The sequence below is a fragment of the Telopea speciosissima genome, chromosome 1, assembly GCF_018873765.1.
Source record: "Telopea speciosissima isolate NSW1024214 ecotype Mountain lineage chromosome 1, Tspe_v1, whole genome shotgun sequence".
In the NCBI taxonomy this organism is placed as follows: Eukaryota; Viridiplantae; Streptophyta; class Magnoliopsida; order Proteales; family Proteaceae; genus Telopea; species Telopea speciosissima.
The window spans coordinates 70872832-70892436 of NC_057916.1; the positions used below are offsets into that span (position 1 = coordinate 70872832).

General features: G+C 43.9%; 1 pseudogene; it reads left to right on the forward strand.

Annotated features, from left to right (window-relative positions):
- The first annotated feature begins 6184 nt into the window (after window positions 1-6184).
- Window positions 6185-18712, forward strand: LOC122656759 (annotated as a pseudogene).
- The last annotated feature ends 893 nt before the right edge of the window (window positions 18713-19605 follow it).

Below are 19605 nucleotides of genomic sequence, written 5' to 3' on the forward strand. Positions count from 1 at the left end.
GCGGGCCCTATGCATTCGGCGATGAAGTCGGCAAGGGCTTGTCCTTTTATCGCCGTCCTCAAAAGATAGCTTATATCCTATTCACTTAGCTCAACCGCCCAGGTGATCAGCCGTCCCTAAACGTTGGGTTTGTGCAATATCTTCTTGAGTGGCTGGTCGGTCAGTACCGCGATCGGATGAGCTTGGAAGTATGGCCTTAGTTTCCTTACGGCCGTGATAAGAGCGAATGCTACTTTCTCGAACCTGGAGTATCTTATCTCGGCGTCGATGAGAACGTGGCCGATGTAGTATATGGGTCTTTGAGTTCGACTTTCTTCCCTAACCAACATCGCACTGACCGCTACAGGGGTAGCGGCTAAGTAAACTTGAAGCTCCTCTTTCGGCTCGGGTCGGCTGAGAAGAGGCGGGTTCTCCAAATATTTCTTCAGCTCTTCAAAAGCTTCCTGGCATTCGTTCGACCAGATAAAGTCCTTTGGGTTCCGTATATTCTTGAGGGCCTTAAAGAACAGTAGGCACTTGTCGCCCGATCTCGACATGAATCGTGCCAACGCCGCCACTCGTCCGTTTAGCCTCTGTACTTCTCGGATTGTCCTTGGAGGGCTCATCTCTTGGATGGCCCTGATTTTTGCCGGATTGGCTTCGATGCCTCTGACAGAGACCTAGGTCACGCCGAATGCACACTTGGCGGGGTTCAGCTTCATTTGGTTCTTCCTTAATACGCCAAAGGCTTCTTCCAGGTCGGCCAAGTGGTGTTCGGCCTTCAAACTCTTCACTAACATGTCGTCCACGTAGACTTCCATGTTTCTTTCGATCTGCTTGCGGAATATATAGTTCACGAGCCGCTGGTATGTTGCTCCGGCGTTTTTCAATCCCAACAGCATGACCTTGTAGCAAAAATTTTCTTGGTCAGTTCGGAATGCCGTGTATGACTCGTCCTCCTCATGCATCATGATTTGGTTGTAGCCGAAATACGCATCTATGAAACTCAGCATCTAGTGACCTGCCATGGAGTTGATCAAGAGGTCAATTCGAGGTAGCGAATACTCATCTTTTGGACAAGCCTTGTTGAGGTCGGTGTAGTCGACACACATTCTCCACTTCCCATTTGGTTTGGGGACCATGACGACGTTAGCCAACCAGGTCGGGAATTTTTCTTCTGAGATGAACCCTGATCGGCGAAGCTTCTCCACCTCTTCTTTGATCGCGGTTTATCGATCAAGTGCGTAGTTCCTTCTCTTCTGCCGAATTGGTTTTTGACCTAGATCTATGTGGAGCCGGTGTTCAGCTATATACCTGGGTATGCCCGTCATGTCGGCAGCCGACCAGGCAAAGACATCGGCGTTCGCTCTTAAGAAAGCTCTGAGCTGATTCCTTTGATCTTCATTCAGTAATGATCCGAGATGGACCACCTTTGCTGGGTCATCTTCGCTAAGATGAAATGGGGTCAGGTCTTCCACGGGTCGTCCTCTCCGCTCGATAAGCTCATCCCGCTAATCCTCGGGGAGGTGTTCGACGCACATTGCCATTCCTCGGACATTGCCTTTGTTTTGCTTGATAAAAGTAGCATAGCACTCCCGCGCCTTCTTTTGGTTGCCTCGGACCTCGCCGACACCGTTCTCGGTGGGGAACTTCATCTTCAAGTGCGTCGAAGAGATGATGGCTAGGAGAGCGGTCAATAAAGGACAACCGAGTATGACGTTGAAAGCCACTACCGACCGTACTACCATGAATTTGACTTGGATCGTCGCCTGGCATGGAGCTTGCCCAATCGTGACCAGCAGGTCGATTGAGCCCTTGATGGTCGCGACAGCTCCTGAGAACCCATGAAGTGAGGTGCCTTCTGGCTTGAGCGCTTCGTCGTCGAAGCCAAATTGTGGGTACGCGTCTAGTGACATAAGGTCCACGGATGCGCCGGTATCGACCAATACACGGTGGACGGGTCTCTTCGTAATTTCTACCTGCACCACTAAAGCATCATCATGAGGTAAACTTATACCTTCACGGCCTTTCGAGTAACTCCGATGAACCGTGCGTTTGCCTTAGCCTTTCGAGTAGTCTCTTGCCCGGGCCCTCCGAGGATAGTGTATATGGGAGCTCCCTTGTCACTGCTCGGCCCGGACCCGTCCTCTTTCTTCCCAGCTCGGACTTTATCTTCATCTCGTTCGACTCGCCTATTTTTGGGCCTCGGCTTGGCTCTTCTTTTATCCCGCTCTTCAGGCCGTCGACCCCCATGCTCTTCACGGCCTCCTTTGACATATCGCTTCAAATGGCCCGCTTTTATCAGCTCTTCGATTTCTCTTTTCAGCTGATAACAATCCTCGGTGTCGTGACCGGTGTCCTTGTGGAACTGATAATATTTGTTGGGATTCCGAGATGACCCCGCTTGCATCGGTCGGGGTCGGTGGATGTACCCACCGTCCTGTATTTGCATCAAACTCTCCTTACGTGAGGTATTCAGTGGGGTGTAATCGGGGCTCCAAGCTCGATAAGACCTGTCGGCTCGGCGATCCGTCCTGGGCCATTTGTCTTCCCTATGGTCGTCTATTGTCGGCCTTTTCTTATCGGGTCGGCCTTCGTTTCCCTTCCGGGCCTGGAGGACCTCGGCCATATTTACAAATTCATTGCATCTCTCGAAGAGCTCGACCAAGTTTCTGGTTAGCTTCTGGGCCAAGTCCTTGATGAGGTCCATGTCGACAAGCCCGTTGCTCATAGCCGTATGGGCCGTGGCCTCATCCAAATCCTTGATGTCTAATGATTCCTTGTTGAAATGGGAGACGAAAGCTCGGATCAACTCGTCAGGCCTTTGCTTCACGCTGAGGAGGTTGACCGTTGTCTTCTTGTGTTCCATACTACTCTAGAAGCGCATGACGAAGGCTCGACAGAGTTGAGCGAAGCTTGTTATGGAGTTCGGCGGCAACTAGGAGAACCATGAGGTCATCTCGCCCTTAAGGGATGCAGGGAAGGCTCGACAAGAAACGATCTCGGTTCCTCCGTACATGGTCATCATCGCATTAAAGTAGTTGATGTGATCCGTCGGGTCAATCGTCCCGTCATATCGGTCGAACGGGGGAGGTTTGAACCCGATCGGTAGCGACGCAATCATGATCTCAGGAGGATATGGGTGACGCCCAACCAACGAATAGGCGTCCAGGGTCGCTTGTTTCTTCAACCCCTCCACTTGCTCCGCCAAGTCTCGTAGCCGCCTCTCCAGCTAGGTTTCAGGTGCTCGGCCAACCAGCTCCTCAACCCGAGGTCGGTAGGCTCGGTCGTCCCATTGTGGTCGGCCATTCTGGTCAGCTCGGTCCGCACCATCCTTCCTTGTTCTTCTTTCCTCCTGGAAGTTGGACCCACGAGGGCTCCCCTGTTGTTCTTCTAGGGGAGGCGAGCTTTGACGCCGGGGGGTACGACGAGATCCTTCTCCTTGCCTCGCAATGCGCCTTTCATTCGGCTCTTTCCCTTGTTCTCAGACTCTCCTCGGCTGTTCGTCCTCTTCGAGCCGTCCAGAAAATACCAACCTCCTCGCTACCGAGCCGGCTGGTTTGATTTTCTGCCCTGTTCCCGGGCTTCGGCGATGCTCTTGCTCATCCCACCGAGCGCCTCTACTAGGGCGCGGAGGTGGAGTCTTCTGACGAGACGGGTGGGAGGACGCGGCTCGGCTAGGCTCGGCCCTATGCCAGCCACCATTTTGCTGTAAGTTTCTCTTTGCGCGGATCGGGGCTGGAGGGGGCGCGACCAGTTGTTGGCCCATCAGCCCGCCTCGGGCCATCTGGTTCATGAAAGTACGTAATATCTCATTGGTGTGGAGCATCTGCAACTGCAAGTCCATAACTTGTCGATTATTTGTCGGGGCTTCGGGGTCCAAACTCTTCGGTAAGGGCTGCGGCGCTGGTAGGCCCAGCCCGTCCAAGCTTGGCTCGGCCTGTACCCGATCAGCTGCGACTGTGGCTAGCACACCTCCCCCATTCCCACCCTCCGGTGGGGGAATGGGACTGATCATGGTGCCCGTGATGGGCTACGCACCCCCTGCCCGAGGGGGTCTTCTATTTATCCCCTGCCGAGAGGCTGCAGGGGACGGTGATCGCCTCATCTTCCCAACGGGTTGTGGCTCATCCGTACGGGAAGTCGAGCCATGCTGCCCTGATCTCGTGTGCACCATTATTGTTGCTTTTGAGGTTGGTAGAAAGGACAACGACTTGCTGATGTCGTTCCCACAGACAGCGCCAAATCTGTTGCGTGTGGAAATCTCCGATGCTTGGTTCGCCCACGGATGAGCCTGCAAAAACCAAGTGATGAGCACAAGAGAGCCGGTGTGGCTCCGGCCTAGGACTCTCCGATGCTAAAGTTAGATCACCAGTGCAACAGCGTAACTGCGTAGTGAAAAGCCAGATGAGGAGTGGTGCTCCATACCTGGGTATTTATAGAGTGAAGATGAGATGAGGCGGTTGGGAGAGTCCTCGTATGGTAGGAGTCCTTCTTTTGGAAGGTTCTCTGGCGTAGAGCGGAGTGGAGAGTTATTTTTGGGGTCGGGCTCTTATTAAGGTAAGAGTCCATGTAGAGTGTGACTTCGTATCGAGCTGCGATCGTGACTCGATCCTTACCCCATGATTCTCGAGATGCGCTGACGTGGCCCCGCGATCCTCGGTGGGGCTCTATGGTAGCTTCCGTGTAGGAGGGCTCGGCCTTGGAGGTCGGCTTAGGAGGGCGGCATGGTAGGTCGGCCTTGGCCGTCACCCGGCCTGGGAGGTCAGCCCGAGAGGTTGGTCTCGACAGTAAGCTCGGTCAGGAGTTTATGGCTAGCCTGTATGAGCTCGGCCTCAGACACGGATAGCTTGCGTGAGTCTGGCTCTGTCAGGTGACTTATCGGGGACGGGGTCGGCCCGATTTCATGCTCGGCTCAATTCGGTTCTCGGACTGAGGTCAGGTCGGCCATGTGGCAGCCTCTGATAGGTGGGGTGTTTTATGCCTCATCACCTACTAAGTTCAACAACCTTAATATTACTCTTACTAGTTTCATAGCTCCCATGTGTCGCATAAAATTTTCAGAGAAAATTTGGTTTTTTTCTCCAGTAGACATTGAATTTTTGGAGAGCTCCATTTCTTTGGAAAATGGATCTATGAGGTGGATACACTGGTTGAAACGACAAATAAAATTCATCATTTAGATTGTCAAAGGGGGACTTGGAGGAAAAGGAAGAGATCCGGTGGAGAGAGAGAGAGAGAGAGAGAGAGAGAGAGAGAGAGAGAGAGAGAGAGAGATGCATAGACAGTCGGTTGCAACGGGGATTTGTTGGTTGCAATGGCGATCAGGAAGAAAGAGAAGGGGAGCTTGTAGGGGTTTGATACCATGTTCTTGGTTCGTAAAATTTTTATATTTGGTTATTTGCCCTCAATATATTGAATAACAATAATGAAAAAATGGGCAAAAAAGGTATAGTGAAAGTATCTACTTCACTCTTCGCAGTGACGAATAGAAAGACCTTTTTTTTAATACATAGGGCATGGTAATAAATTACTCAAAAAGGAGAAGGAGAAATTTGAGAAGACAAAAAGAGAGAAAACAAATTCATAATTATATATATTCCAGAAAAACAAACAAAATCACGATTCCAAGCCAAAGAATTTCATGAATGGAATAAAATCAAGGAGATTGTTGTTTTAAATAGTATATAATTAAAGGGAGGATCGCTGTCAGGTTGCGAAGCCCCTGCACAAGTGAGGGTGGACAAATGATAGCATGCATGGCGTATCCAACAATAGTAAGATTTTTCATTCCATGGGGCGGGTCGTTCATTTCACCTTTTCTGTGTCTGGACGCAGTGCCAACAACTTTCTTTCTCCCTTAAAATCTACCCAAAAAAAAGGGAAAAGGAACACCACCCGGTCGTGCATTATGGCATGTTCCTGCGCCAACACAGCTGGGTGCAAAATGACTACCCCGCCACCATGGAAAGACAGGGGTGTGCTGATCATTTTCTGCCCGGCCATGTTTGGGCGCAGGCATAGCCGCACAGACTGGGTGGCGTTCCTTCGCACCCCCCTACACCCCCACCCCCCGCCCCCCAAAAAAAAAAAAAACCAAAATAATTAGAAGTTACAAAATGGCGGACTCTCTAACTGAAACAAATTCCACAATACAGGCTCGCGACTCGCAAAGTCGCAAATCATAAGTTGCGACTTTTGTTTGAATAGACCGATAAATGTTAGTTAGCGGATAAAGTGATAAACTGGTGTGCCAGGCAACTGTGGAGAGGAGAGGACACTTGAAACTTGGGAAAGACGGACGTTGGGGTTAGGGCAATGGCGGATGCGGGGCCGTGTGTGTTCTGTCAGATTGTTTGTTCTTCCACCTCTACCCAACTCCTGCACTCTGTGCGATACTAAAGGATTTTTCTCTCCTCCATTTCTGTTCCCTGCATTATCTAAGTTATTCTGAATTACTTGCATATCGTGCAGGATGAGAAGGTTGTCGCCTTTCAAGATATCAACCCTTCCGCGTTCAAGTAACTATCTAAAACTCCATCATTCTATTTGTGATTATTATAGAGTTTTATTTTCGATGACATATTCTTGTTAATGGAGCCAAGTTTGAGACTTTTGAAAAAAATTTCAATCGAAACAACGTCTTTGTACCATTTCATTCAGATTCCTGTCCCAACGACTAAAAGAGTTTATAATTAAGCAGAATTGATACTTGAATCCAAATCTGTAGCTAGATCAGTTTGGACTTATGTGGAGTTCTGGTTACTTTGTTGCTTGATTATGTTATTTATCCAAGTCGAGCATATTTTTTTTGCGGACTGTAAAAATGCGGCTTTGTAAGAAAGCATATCTGCACTGTTAAACTCCATTGCATACACATTGAAAGGTTGGGGACTTAGCTTAGAGGTACTGAATTTTTGAAAATATTGATGTTACGGGAGATTGTTGATTCTTGCTTTAAAAAATTTGCTAATTTTCAGTTATGATGAGATGTAATGAATGGATGGAAGCCAGCATTTTAAAACACGGAATCGGGGATCGAATTTGTTCCTGGCGATTCCGATCCGAATCGGATCGGAGTTGGCCGGAAATTGGTCCTAAGAACCCTAGAATTGGCCCTCAGATCTGAAAACTTACCGATTCTAAAGTTCATTGGCATGAATTGGCTGTATCGGTCGGAATTGGGATTAGTCACGGCCGATGGAGATCCAAATCGTTCGATTCACATATCCGATTCCTGATTTTTGAAACCATGATTGAAGCTTTTAGTAATTTGTAACTTCACAAATACAAGGGGTAGACTGTGAATGAAAGTCCTGAACTGGCTGAACAGCCCACATATCTGCCACTTGGCAGATTGGATGGGGCCCATATTTTGTGGACAGGTAGACCCTAAGCCCCCTGCTTACAAACAAACTTCACCAAGTGGCAGAATAAAGATTTGAAAATCAAGATGGTGCTAGGACATACACACAAGGCTGAAAAATACAAAAATGCATGGATATTCATGGGAGAGTATTTGATTGAATTTGAGTGAAATTTGGTTAGTGACTAGTTCATAAGGTGTGCAACTAATCCATAATGCTTACAAGTCAGTTGCCCAAACCAACTCTCCGGGTTGCTCAAAATGGTGGTCCATTGAGATCTATGTAAGTGGAATTTTTTCGTATTGCCTTGGAAATTTGTATGTGCTTCTTGAGTTTTCTCTTTTCTGTTATAAAGTGATCTCTTTGAGTTCCATGTAAAGATAATTTGGAAGAGAAAATCCTGAAGGTGGTGGAAGCTTTGTTTCCCTTTGGCTGATCCCCATATCTGAAATAAGAGGGGTTTTTTGTATGGTGGTTGAAGACTTGAAGGGATGATACTGCAGTTACGGAATGCGACGGAGACCAAAATGTAGGTCTTTGTGCTTGAAGGAATCAATAGCTATAAAGCACTTGTAGTGATTTGGCTTTCATTGTGCTAAAATAAGCCCAAAATATGATTTATCTGCATCAGTATCCGTCTGTGTAGCCCCTTTTGAGGTTCTTCTAGAGGTTTTGGCCCCTTTATTGTTGTTATTGCCATTTTTATTTGTTATATAATACTATCCCTTGTACTTTCAGTTTCTTATTAGTGGGCAAGCCAACCGTTGCGCTATTTCAACCTGTTGGTTGCGGGTTCAAAACTTGGAAACAGCCTCTCCTGCGAAGCAGGGGTAAAGGCTGCGTACAATTGCCCCTCCCAGACCCTGCAGTAGTAGGAGCCTCGTGCACTGGACGCTCTCTCTCTCTCTCCCTCTCACTTTCAGTTTCTTATTATTACAATCCTCTTTATTATCTGTTCAGGAAAAAATGGTCACCATATCCTTCAACGTGTTAACAATGTGTTGAAAAGCATGTGAAGTTTATTATGAAAATCTTAAGCCTCAAAGGTGTTAAAACTTTAAAACTTAATTATAATTTTTTATTTTTGAATTTGTTTGAATATCACTTAGATTGCTATATATTTCCTTTCAAATTTCAAATTTGATTATTTATTATTAATTTGTTTCAAATCTAATCAAGGTAAAACTTTACTTCTCATGTATTTCCTACTAGAGTATACTAGAGTATTTCGTTTAATTTTTTCTATGTATTTTCTCTACAGCCTCTTTGCGTTAGCAAGGGTAAGGCTGCGTACATTATGACCCTTCCCAGACCCCACAGTGGCGGGAGCCTCGTACACTGGGTATGCCCTTTTTTTTTCTTTTTTCTTTTTTTTTTTTCTCTCTTCATTGTATGACTTCTGTTTATGGACATGAATCCTATAATCTGTGTATTCATCTATTCATCTTTATAATTAAATTGAAAAGAAATGCTTCAGAAGCACAGCCTTAGTGCTTTTGAGGTTTATGGTTCACAATTTTGGCAAAGTAGAGAGCTTCAAATGCCTGAAACGTTTGAAAAACATGTTGTATTTGCTGATTGCTTTCTAGCCAAAGCTATTAAGAACTAATTTGGTATCTCTTAAATTTGAGTTCTCCCTATGAGAAAACCATAGTTGCATAGGTTTCTTGTTCCAAGATATTGGTTCCACTTAGGGATCTCACAACCTCCTTTTCAGTGTCTTGTTCGCAGTTTTTATTTAAATCTCCAAGTATCATAAAAAGTTCAGACTGTATTGACAAATCTATAAATGCAAGCATATATTTGTTTTCACATTATATAGTGAGTATCTATCTGTTCCTGCTGCTGGGTTTTTCATGCTCCTGTGCCAAATCCAGAACTGTTCTTGCAACTATTCATGCAACTCAAGTGAAAGCTCTAGAATTTGGCTCCTTCCAAATACTTTAAATCAGATTCTTTAATACTCTTCATTGGGTTATAGAACATGATGGATCATATAACTTTTAGTTATCTTATCATTTGCTGTATGATATAGATATTGCTTAACAATCACTTTCTTTTATGTCTATTTATGGCTCTTATCAAATCAATTGATAAATTTCTTTCATTAGCTTGATCATTTATACTTTGATAAACTGGTAGGCATTATCTTGTCATTCCTGTGGAGCACATTTCAACAGTCAAAGACCTCCAATGGAGAATGGAAGATTATCAATTGGGTACTCTTCTTAGGATAATTATTGTGTTAACATACTAACATTGATCTATTTAACTTTTCTTCTAGTTAATTTCCAATTTGTATTTCTTCTCCAGTGAGACATATGTTGGACGTGGGGCAAACTCTACTAAACAGAGATACTCCAGACTCCAAGCGGTACTGGTATTGTTTCTTCAACAGAAACACAAATGTTCTTTATTGAGAGTGAGTCCATGCCTTGAATCTTGTTGTTTCCATTTGTTGTGTAGGATTGATTTAAGGCAGTTATTGTTCTCGTGAATTGTCCCTTGTGAGTGTAGTATAAGTAGAAGCCCATAGCATGGTTTTTTGAAGGATTTCTAGATCAATGTTGTTAAAACAAAAGCAAATGAAATTCTCGTTACTGCACTCGTGAGTTTAATGGAGGTGCTTATGTAGTTCCTTTGTCCATTTGGATCCAAAGGTTGATTGGAAGTGTAGTTAGTAAGTTCTGGTATGCAGACCCTGGCTTGCGTTGGCAGTTTGGCACTGGTCACTTAAGAGTGTGCCTGAGGTTTGGTCAGTGGATCAAATCCTCACATAGTGCACCTGGTGCGTGGCTTGCACCACCCCCATCCCCTAAGGGCGCCCAATCCCATCATCTAGCCCCACTAGTGAGCTTGGTAGTGCCCAAAAAAAAAGTTATGGAATGGGTACGGATATGTGCGGGTATTAAACCGACTTAGACGTAATGTAGCTCTAGATAGGGAGAGATCCTACTAGAGGCCAATTATCAAGGATCTAATAACAAAGGAATCAAGGGGCTGCTGGTTCTGCAGTCTCAGTGGGACATAATTGCAGTTTTAGGTCAAATCTAGGGTTAGGTTTATGAATATGGAGATGAATCTTATAGGGTATTGATGGGCAGGTCTAGGAGAAGCTATTAATGTAGGTTTGGATGCTGTTTAACTAAAAGATTGAATTTCAGAAAATTAGGGTTAGGGTTTCGGGTTTTGGGTTTTAGAACTTAGGCTAAAACTAGGGTTTTTAATGGGATTTTAGGGCTAGGGTTGGGATCGAATTTTCCAGGTAGGGAGGGGAAGGTTCGATCCAAATATGGGAAGTTTTTATTGGCTGGAAGTACTAATTCTGGAATTTAGGGTTTTTGGGTATCACAGAGACAAGGCAAACTAGGGTTGGAGTGGGAGGATGGGGCTGCAAGTTCGATCGAATGGAGGGGATTTAGTATGGAGGCTGTGGTTTGAATTTGAAGAAATTCTGATGGTCAAATATGGCTGGGCAGCAAGATCTAGGGTTTAATGGAATTCAAACAATAAAGGGGATCGATTGGGGGGGGGGGGAGAGAATTAGAGGATTAGAAGAAGAAATTGGTGAACTAGTTGCAGCAGAAATCCACTGGCAGCAGCTTGAATAGGGTTGAAGGATAGAACCACCTTCAGAGAAGAACCTCCCAGCCGTCACGGCGTAAAGAGTCACAGGAGATCCACCTGCCCTTCTTCCTTGATAGAACCACAAGGCAACACTCACAAGGAGCAGCAGCAAATTCTGTTTTTTTTTTTTAAATATTCAATTGTGGGGAGCCTCCCATGATTTAGCTTTATTTATAATAATAGGCCAAAGGCCAAATCCTATTACAAACTAAATTCCTCCTTCCTAAATCATGGAAGGGAATGACTACAAATCAAAAGCTCATAATTTAAAACAATGAAATGACCTAATTGTCCCTAACAACTTAAAATAAAAGACTTAAATAAAATCACTTAAATTGAACCAATGGTTCAACCGGTTCATCTCAATAAAACACTAAATCATGAAAATTAAATTAAGTATAGAACCTACTAACTATAAACCTAAACTATGGCTCCAATCTAAGCCCTAAATTCAGGGCTACTTCTTCTTTTTCTTCTTCCTTCGGATGTGGGCACTTGGTGCTGCATCAGCTCTCCCTGACTTAAAAGCATTCATCTCCGATGAATGGTTAAAGGCCATGGAATGATCATCCAAATCAGGGTCAAGCTTCTTAAGATCATCCTCCGTAGATGGCTCGAACTTGTAAGCGGACAACAGCTCTTTGATGGATGGGGAAGGCTGGAATTCTGGCTGGGTAGCAGCCTCTTGAAGCAGCACATGAATGCCTCTTGTATCATTACCCTCATCTTCAAAGTAAGCAGCCAGATCATCATCATCATCGGTAGGATAAGCGTCGAAGCCCTTTTCTTCATCATCATCGTGGGTTTCTTCCTTTGCAGCCACGTTGATGTTCTTCCTCTTGTTTGGGCAGTCCTTAGCAATGTGTCCCTTGTCTTGACAATAGAAACAAGTGAAGTGTTCATTACGCCCCATAGGAGCTTGGCCCTTATCATCAACACGTGGGGAAGCAGTAGAGTGAAAGGTGCTGCCTATAGAAGGACCCTGTCATGAGGTGCTAGTGTTGATGTAGGCCGGCTTGGAAGTAGAACCCGGCTGTTTGCTTGAAGCTAATAGCTCTTTGATGGATGGGGAAGGCTGGAATTTTGGCTAGGTAGCAGCCTCTTGAAGCAGCACATGAATGCCTCTTGTATCAATACCCTCATCTTCAAAGTAAGCAGCAACATCATCATCATCATCGGCAGGATACGCGTCGAAGCCCTTTTCTTCATCATCATCGTGGGTTTCTTCCTTGGCAGCCACGTTGATGTTCTTCCTCTTGTTTGGGCAGTCCTTAGCAATATGTCCCTTGTCTTGACAATAGAAAGAAGTGAAATGTTCATTACGCCCCATAGGAGCTTTGCCCTTATCATCAACATATGGGGAAGCAGTAGCGCGAAAGTTGCTGCCTATAGAAGGACCCTGTCGTGAGGTGCTAGTGTTGATGTAGGCCGGCTTGGAAGTAGAACAGGGCTGTTTGCTTGAAGCTAATAGCTCCTCTGCTTTCAACGCCTTCTCAAAGCAATCTCGAATGTTTGTAACTTCAACCACACCAATTGCTTTGTTGATCTCACTTGTCAAACCCAACCTGAATCGTGAAAGCATTTGGATGCCCTCTTCTCTAATGCCAGTGTGAGAAGAAAGTACATCAAATTTCCTCATGTACTCAGATACAGTCATGGTCCCTTGGCGTAGGGAGTTGAACTGATCCTGTAACTGAGACTTGAAGTGCTTTCGCAAGTATTTCTCACTCAGGTCATATTTCATGTCCTCCCAAGTGCGGGGTGCTGTTCCATCAAAGTCCATCTCTCTTTTAGTGGATCTCCACCACTCACGTGCTGGTCCGACAAGTTTAGTACGGACTAGCTTCATTTTCCTCTCTTTAGACAGATCATACCAGTCAAAATAATCATCTAGGGCAGCAATCCAATCATAAAATACCTGAGGGTCATGATCACCATCGAATTCTTTCAGCTCAAGCTTCACCTTCTGGTTGTCAGTGTAGTGCCGATTAGGGCCTTGGTCTCCAGTGAAGTAGGATCTCATGTACTCCTCAAAAGTAGGCTGGCGACCTCTATTTCTGTCCCGGTCTTCTCTATCTCTGTCTCTGTAACCTTTGTATGAGACTTTGTTGACTATAGGTGGAAGTAGGCAGCTTTTCAAATTAATTTAGCATCCACTATTTTTTAATATGCTTGCACCTTCTGCTTTTTGTTGCAAGCCCTGCCTGATCTGTTCTTGCCAGAGCAAGAGTTGAAAATGAGGGCTGATGAGGAGACATATAGGATTTCTAATTCCTTGATGCCCGGATAGATCGGATGTGAAAAGCACCAACATAGAGGCCCTGTCGTCTGATGCTCCGACTGAGAGTTCGGAGGATCTTCTCAGCAAAAGCATTTCGGTTCCAGAAGAGGGGCATTTTAGGAAATTTTTAGTCTTCTACTGGGGCATTTTGGCAGCCTAATGGCAGCCCTCATACTGGGGCTATTTTCACCCGGGAAAGAATTAGTTTCAGGTTGCCGCTGTCCTTATGACTATAACTCTTAGCTGCGACCCTACCAGGTATGTAAGTTTGTATCTTGTTTCTCCCGCTTTGGTGTAACTCCTTGCGGCTATGGAGCACACATTCGTCGACCGGCAGAAGTGCCTTTTCAGTTTGATATGGATTGGAGCAGTAGATTGTCAAAAGAGGAGCCAGGTCAGTCAACTTGTATTGGGAATTCTATTGATTATTGATTCGACTAGAGGGATTCCTAGCAGCAAACTTGGCGGAAGGGGGCCCCATGGAGACGCAAGAGATGCATGAGCCGCCAGCCGGTCGACCAATCCTTTCCCCAAGCAGATGTTGCTCTGAAGGATCAAAAGTTCATTACTGAGTCAGAGTCTTTTGTGCTCTATTGGAAAATGGTTCTGTCAAGGATTGAATCCTTTATCGCTCTCCATAGACGTCGGAGTAGAGTAGCATTTCCTCTGTTTGAGGTGAATCATCAAGTCATTGTGAATCCATTTGAGAGAGAAGATTGAAGAAGTTGGAGAAATAAAAGGTTGCAAATTATACAATTGTGCGTTGCTGTGATGTCAATGCAAGGCATGGGATCAGACCAGATATACGAGGCAAGTGTGATGTAGATCGATGGGAGAAGAATCATCAGCCTGTCCATGTTTTTGTTCTCATCGAGCTAGTATTCACGGGCCCATATGCTGGTATTATTTTGTCCATATATCAAGCCCATCTCGGCCAGCAGTTCTTCAAAGAGAAGTATTTCAGCTTTAGTGGGTCCCATAGGCCTTGCATGGAGAAGGAAGTCCAAGGGAATATCTGAGATAAAATAGAAGTATTTCAGTTTTAGTGGGTCCCATTTGCTCCAATTACAACTTTCAGTTATTTACCATTCTGCCATTTCCCTGATAAACTTCTGATATTTACTATTTTTGCCACTTGTGCTTATGATTGGAGTTGTTTAACACTTAGGTGGGCCCGTAAGCAATCTGATTTGGGTCTTTAGATCCTCGGATCTGCATTAGAGACTGCCGAAGAGATGAGCAGAATCGTATGTGCTAGCAGTCCTCCCCTTTACATGTTTATATAAGATCCAATTACAAGAGATAGGAAAGCCTAGAAGCTTACCAAATCCTAAATACAATAGAAGTCTAAATAGGAAACAATATAAAAACTAACTAGGAAACAAAATGAAAGCAAAACAAACAAACTAACTAACTAAGCCTACCGTTCATATGTATACATAAAAATATATAACCCCACGGTACATATATGGGACATATTTTAACAATTGGATTGTAATCTGTACCTCCCCGCGCAATAGGGAGATTTTTTAAGTTATAAATAGAGAGGGGTTGTACTTCAGCCCCCCCATGATTTGATTGATGAAAAAAGTCTTGGTTTTGCAACCATGACTGTGAGATGCCTAGGTTCGAGTGGGAGGCACAACCATCCATAGTTGTCACGGCGTCACGGCGATCCAAGTCGGTGGAGGGGTGTCACGTCGATATATCGACATGTCGCCCGCCATGGCGTTGCCATGGCGAGCATGTCGACCATGTTTTATTTTTTATTTTCTCTATTTTTAATGTGTTAATAGATGTATACTCAAGCCATGTTTTATTTTTTCTCTATTGTTTCTCAAGTTTTAAGAAGAAAATTCAGAAATCGAAGAAGAAATCGAAGAGGGAAAGAAAAATCGAAAGAAATCGAAGAGGGAAAGAAGACAGAAGAAGAAATCGAAGAGGGAAAGAAGACGGGAAGAAGAAATCGAAGAAGAAATCGAAAGAAATTGAAGAGGGAAAGAAGAAATCGAAGAGGGAAGAAGAAATCGAAGACAGAAGAAGAAATCGAAGAGGGAAAGAGAGTCGGAAGAAGAAATCAAAGAGGGTCACCATGGCGTAGGTCGCCATGCAGCCCTCTCCAGCGCCAGGACGCCATGGCGTCGCCATGGCGACGCCATGACAACTATGCAACCATCTATCCCCATCATGTTGTTCTTCTTCTCCATGACTGTGAGAGGCCTAGGTTCAAGTGAGAGGCACAATTATCTATCCCCATCATGTTGTTCTTCTTCTCCTTTGATACTTTCAGTTACTATTTTGTTGTCCTGTATTATATTCAATATCTGAGAGAGAAGAGTATTGTTGGTCTCTTTTGTGGTTAGACTTCCTCCCAAAGCACTGGTATAAGTTGTAAAGAGATTTCATGGTGAAACACCTTGTTGTTACTTGTTAGGTGTTATTTTGTTATATTGCTGTTGCTGGAAATCGGTGGAACTTTGTACTGTTGAGATGTTGGAAGATCCTATTGTGGGTTGGGTTGATAGTTGCCTACTTGAGACTAGCCTTACATTAACATGGGGTTGGATTTTTTGGTTGCATTTGTGATTTTCCTTTCCAATATTTATGTCTAGTCATATGGAACCAGGTTTAGTTCATGTCATCATAAAAAGTCAAACAAGAGTCTCCTTTGGTGTGAGTAGGAATGCAGTTTAGTTTGAAGCATCTCATTTACTTATTTCAAGTTCAACCATCTGTAGGGATACAGTCAGCATATACAGGCCATATGTGAGCATTCTAATTGAATTTTGGGACTTTTTATTATATATCCATTCCACTCTCTTTTAGTCCTTTTACTGCACTGATCTTACCATATAAATATCTAATCATTCCCAGAATGTAATGTAAGACTAGGGTACTAGTCCCAAAACCCTCAAAAATTTGAAATTAGAACAAACTCAGAATTAGAAAGTTAGGGTTTCTAGTCAAACCAGCCAAGTGATGGTCACCCAACTTGGATCAAGTTTAGATGATGTTAAGAGGATGCTTGACTCCAAATTTGGTTCAGTTCTGATGGCCTGATGGGGAGAAAACAATGAGACACCAAAATAGAAGGTTAAGAGAAACCCTCCAAAACAGTACTGTTCTAGGACTCCAACAGTAACCGAGTGTTGGACTTGGTGATTGAAGCTTGGCCTGCAAGTTTGGGTCAATTTTGATGGATAAAAGTGGAGATGGAAGAAGGAGAATGAAAATAGAAAGTTAGTGGAATTTGGAGATTTCAGCCTGTGGAATGGGGTGGAAGTGAAGATTGAGTGGAGGGAGTGGTAGGGGGAAACTGTGTTTCAAAACCCAGCAGGGTTGGTGAAGCATTGGGGGAGTTATGGAATTAGTAAGTCGCAGCCAAAGAAGTTGCAGAGGTGCAGCAACAGCTCCAATCGATGGTACACTCAGTAGTAGCAATCACAATGAGAAAGAGGTGTCTTCAACCTTGAGTGATGATCTCCAGCAACAGAACCCGAATGGTTTTCTGGGCAGAAGAATGACCACAGCAGCCTTGGCTCGATGGAGAAGAAAAGAGAAGGTGACAGTGGAGGGGTTAGGGTAGATGGATTTGGCTCTCCCAGCCAGGCTCCTTCAGCCCTTCAAGCCATACACAACTTGAGAAAAAATCATACTTGCAGCAAAAGCAAATTTTCACTCAACAATGTAAATCATAGGGAGAGGCATAGTAGTCTTACAATATAAAGAGGGCAGAATATGCACCTCAAGTAAAAGAAAAAATAGAGACTTGACATAATAACTTCAACATAAAAATTAGAAACTACTCTAATTAACTTCTGAAATAAATTAGAAACATAATAGGATCTTCACTCCTTCAAGTGGTCCCCACCATAAGTGAATGTCAGCCCACTGTTGAAGAGTTAAAACTTTATCAATAAGTTGACAATTATGCCCCCATGATTCTGGGTTTGAGAGACCCAGCAACTCCCAGCCCTATTGGGCTGGCCCAACTTAAAGTTGGTTGGCCCTATGCCCCCATGAGTTCCCTTCGAATATTTTTTGCCAAGCAGCTTGGCTTCTGCATCAGGATGCTTTAACTTCAAGCTGATCAATAAAATGTCTTGCTTTCATAGTTGTCACAGTGGCAACACAAGGTGTTGGAGGGAGCCTGGACGCAAGGCGACAGCAACAAGGCACCTAGTCGCCCACCTAGGTGACCAAACGTGCCTGGACGCCTAGGCAACGCCTTGACAACTATGCTTGCCTTACTTAAAAAAAATCAGAAACCTATGGCATTGAGGATGGAATAGCTGGATAATGATTACACAATTCTCTGGGAATAAAATTTCATCAACTAAAAGAGAATGGAATAGATTTCAAAGGCCTGCAACATAACAACTTTGGGTTTCTGAAAATCGGGAGATCGAGAAAATGAACATCTATTACTTCTCAATATACCTATGGCGTTTCCATTCTCTCCCTTACTTTCCCAATGTCAATTTCAAACTCTCCAACTGCAAAGCATTGATAATGTATCCACTATAATCTTGAGCAAAGTTCATAGAGGAAGGGGGAAATAATGGTAGTGGAGATGTGCGAATGGACATGATTTAAATGGTCACATCCAGCGACCGGTGATTCACTTCATAAGCAGTTAGTTTTAGAAGACTCGATAGTCTTTTAGTTTAGATGTAATGATTTCTATCGGCCTTGTAAACCTATAGTGATGCTATTAAACCATAACCAGTTGCACATATTTGTGGATAGAACATAGCATATACTTATTAGTAGGTTTGTATATCAGATTACCTTCATTAGATCTTTGTTGTATATTTCTGGAGAACTTCACCATGTGTCTAAGCTTTCTGTACTTCCTGCAGATTTGGCTTTCATCAGCCTCCATTTAATAGTGTTAACCATCTCCATCTCCATTGTTTAGCACTTCCTTTCATACCCGGGTAAGCATTTTGGTGTTTTACTTTCTCTCTCTTTAAGTGTTGAAGCTTCACTGTTTCTTTTCTTTAGGATGACCTAAATTCGATACACAAAACTATGTACATGTGCTAAACTAATTCGCAAGATCATGAACAGATGGAAACGTATAAAATACATGTCTCTAGGACCCTTTGGTGGATTCATCAAGGCCGAGAAGTTGCTGCAGAAGATAAAGCCATAAGCATCTGATCAGCCATAAATGTAAGTGTCAGAGTGTGCTGGTGCTGATGTAGCTTGTGTGGCCATGATACGTAGGACTTTACCCACTCATTCAAATTGTGGGTTTGCTGTCACCTGTTTGTTGGTAGCAGTTGCTTATGTTAATTATCCGGTCATCTCTCAGTAAGCATAGATGAGCTTTGATCTTAACACCTTGCTGTTTTGAGTTTACTAAATGTGAGGTCATTCATATCAGACATGCCCAGGCTTTCCATCCAAGTTATTGCATCTTCCTGTAGTTGCATTGGCATCTCCTTGGGCAGCCTCTCTCACCTGGGGATCAGATCATGAAATATAATCACTGCTCTCAGTTCAGGTAGCTTTGTTCAGGACCATCTTTTATTGCCCTACTTCATATTTTTATTCAGAGGTGCTGAAAAATTAGCTGGGTTTCTGTAAACCTCATGAAGATAGGTTCCGGCAAGAATCTATAGGTCGAGAATTGGTTGTCTTGTATGTGTTACATCTGATGTCTGGACATTTTAATTGGCCGATTGGTTACAACTTTCTACAACAGAGGCAGTACAGAAGATTGTTTAAAAAGGGCGTACCCAGTGCATGAGGCTCCCGCCACTACGGGGTCTGGGAAGGGTCATAATGTACGCAGCCTTACCCCTGCTTTCACAAAGAGACTGTTTCCAGAGTACAGATGATTCTTAATCATATGGAATTTCACCAAATTCATCTTTTTTTTTTAATTCTTGAGTCAATGGTCAAATTGCTATTTTTTTGCTTCTCTTTATCTGTATACTATATGATTTCTTTTGAATTGCCATATAAAACTTTAAAGTTTACTGTACTTGTGTTCTTTGTTTGGTTCTTCAAATATGGTATTTCGTTGCTAAGCACTCATCATGGCACATCTCATCAGGCATCATCATAATGAGTTCCACTGTAGTTATCTTAATCCTTGCTGTTGTAATGTATCTTATTCAGAGCCAAAACTTTTTTCCCACTTCCTTTTAATGGATTCAAGCCAACATTGTGTGTGTGTGACAATTTAAATTCCTATTGGATTTGGGGATTCTTTATTAGGAGGACTAACAAATTTGGGTTTTCTGAAGAAAAATTGGTTGGGGATGTCTTTTAAGGTTGCATAAATGGGTATTCTGCAGCCATAGGGATAGGGGTGGTCTTCTTGTTAAGTTAGTGTGC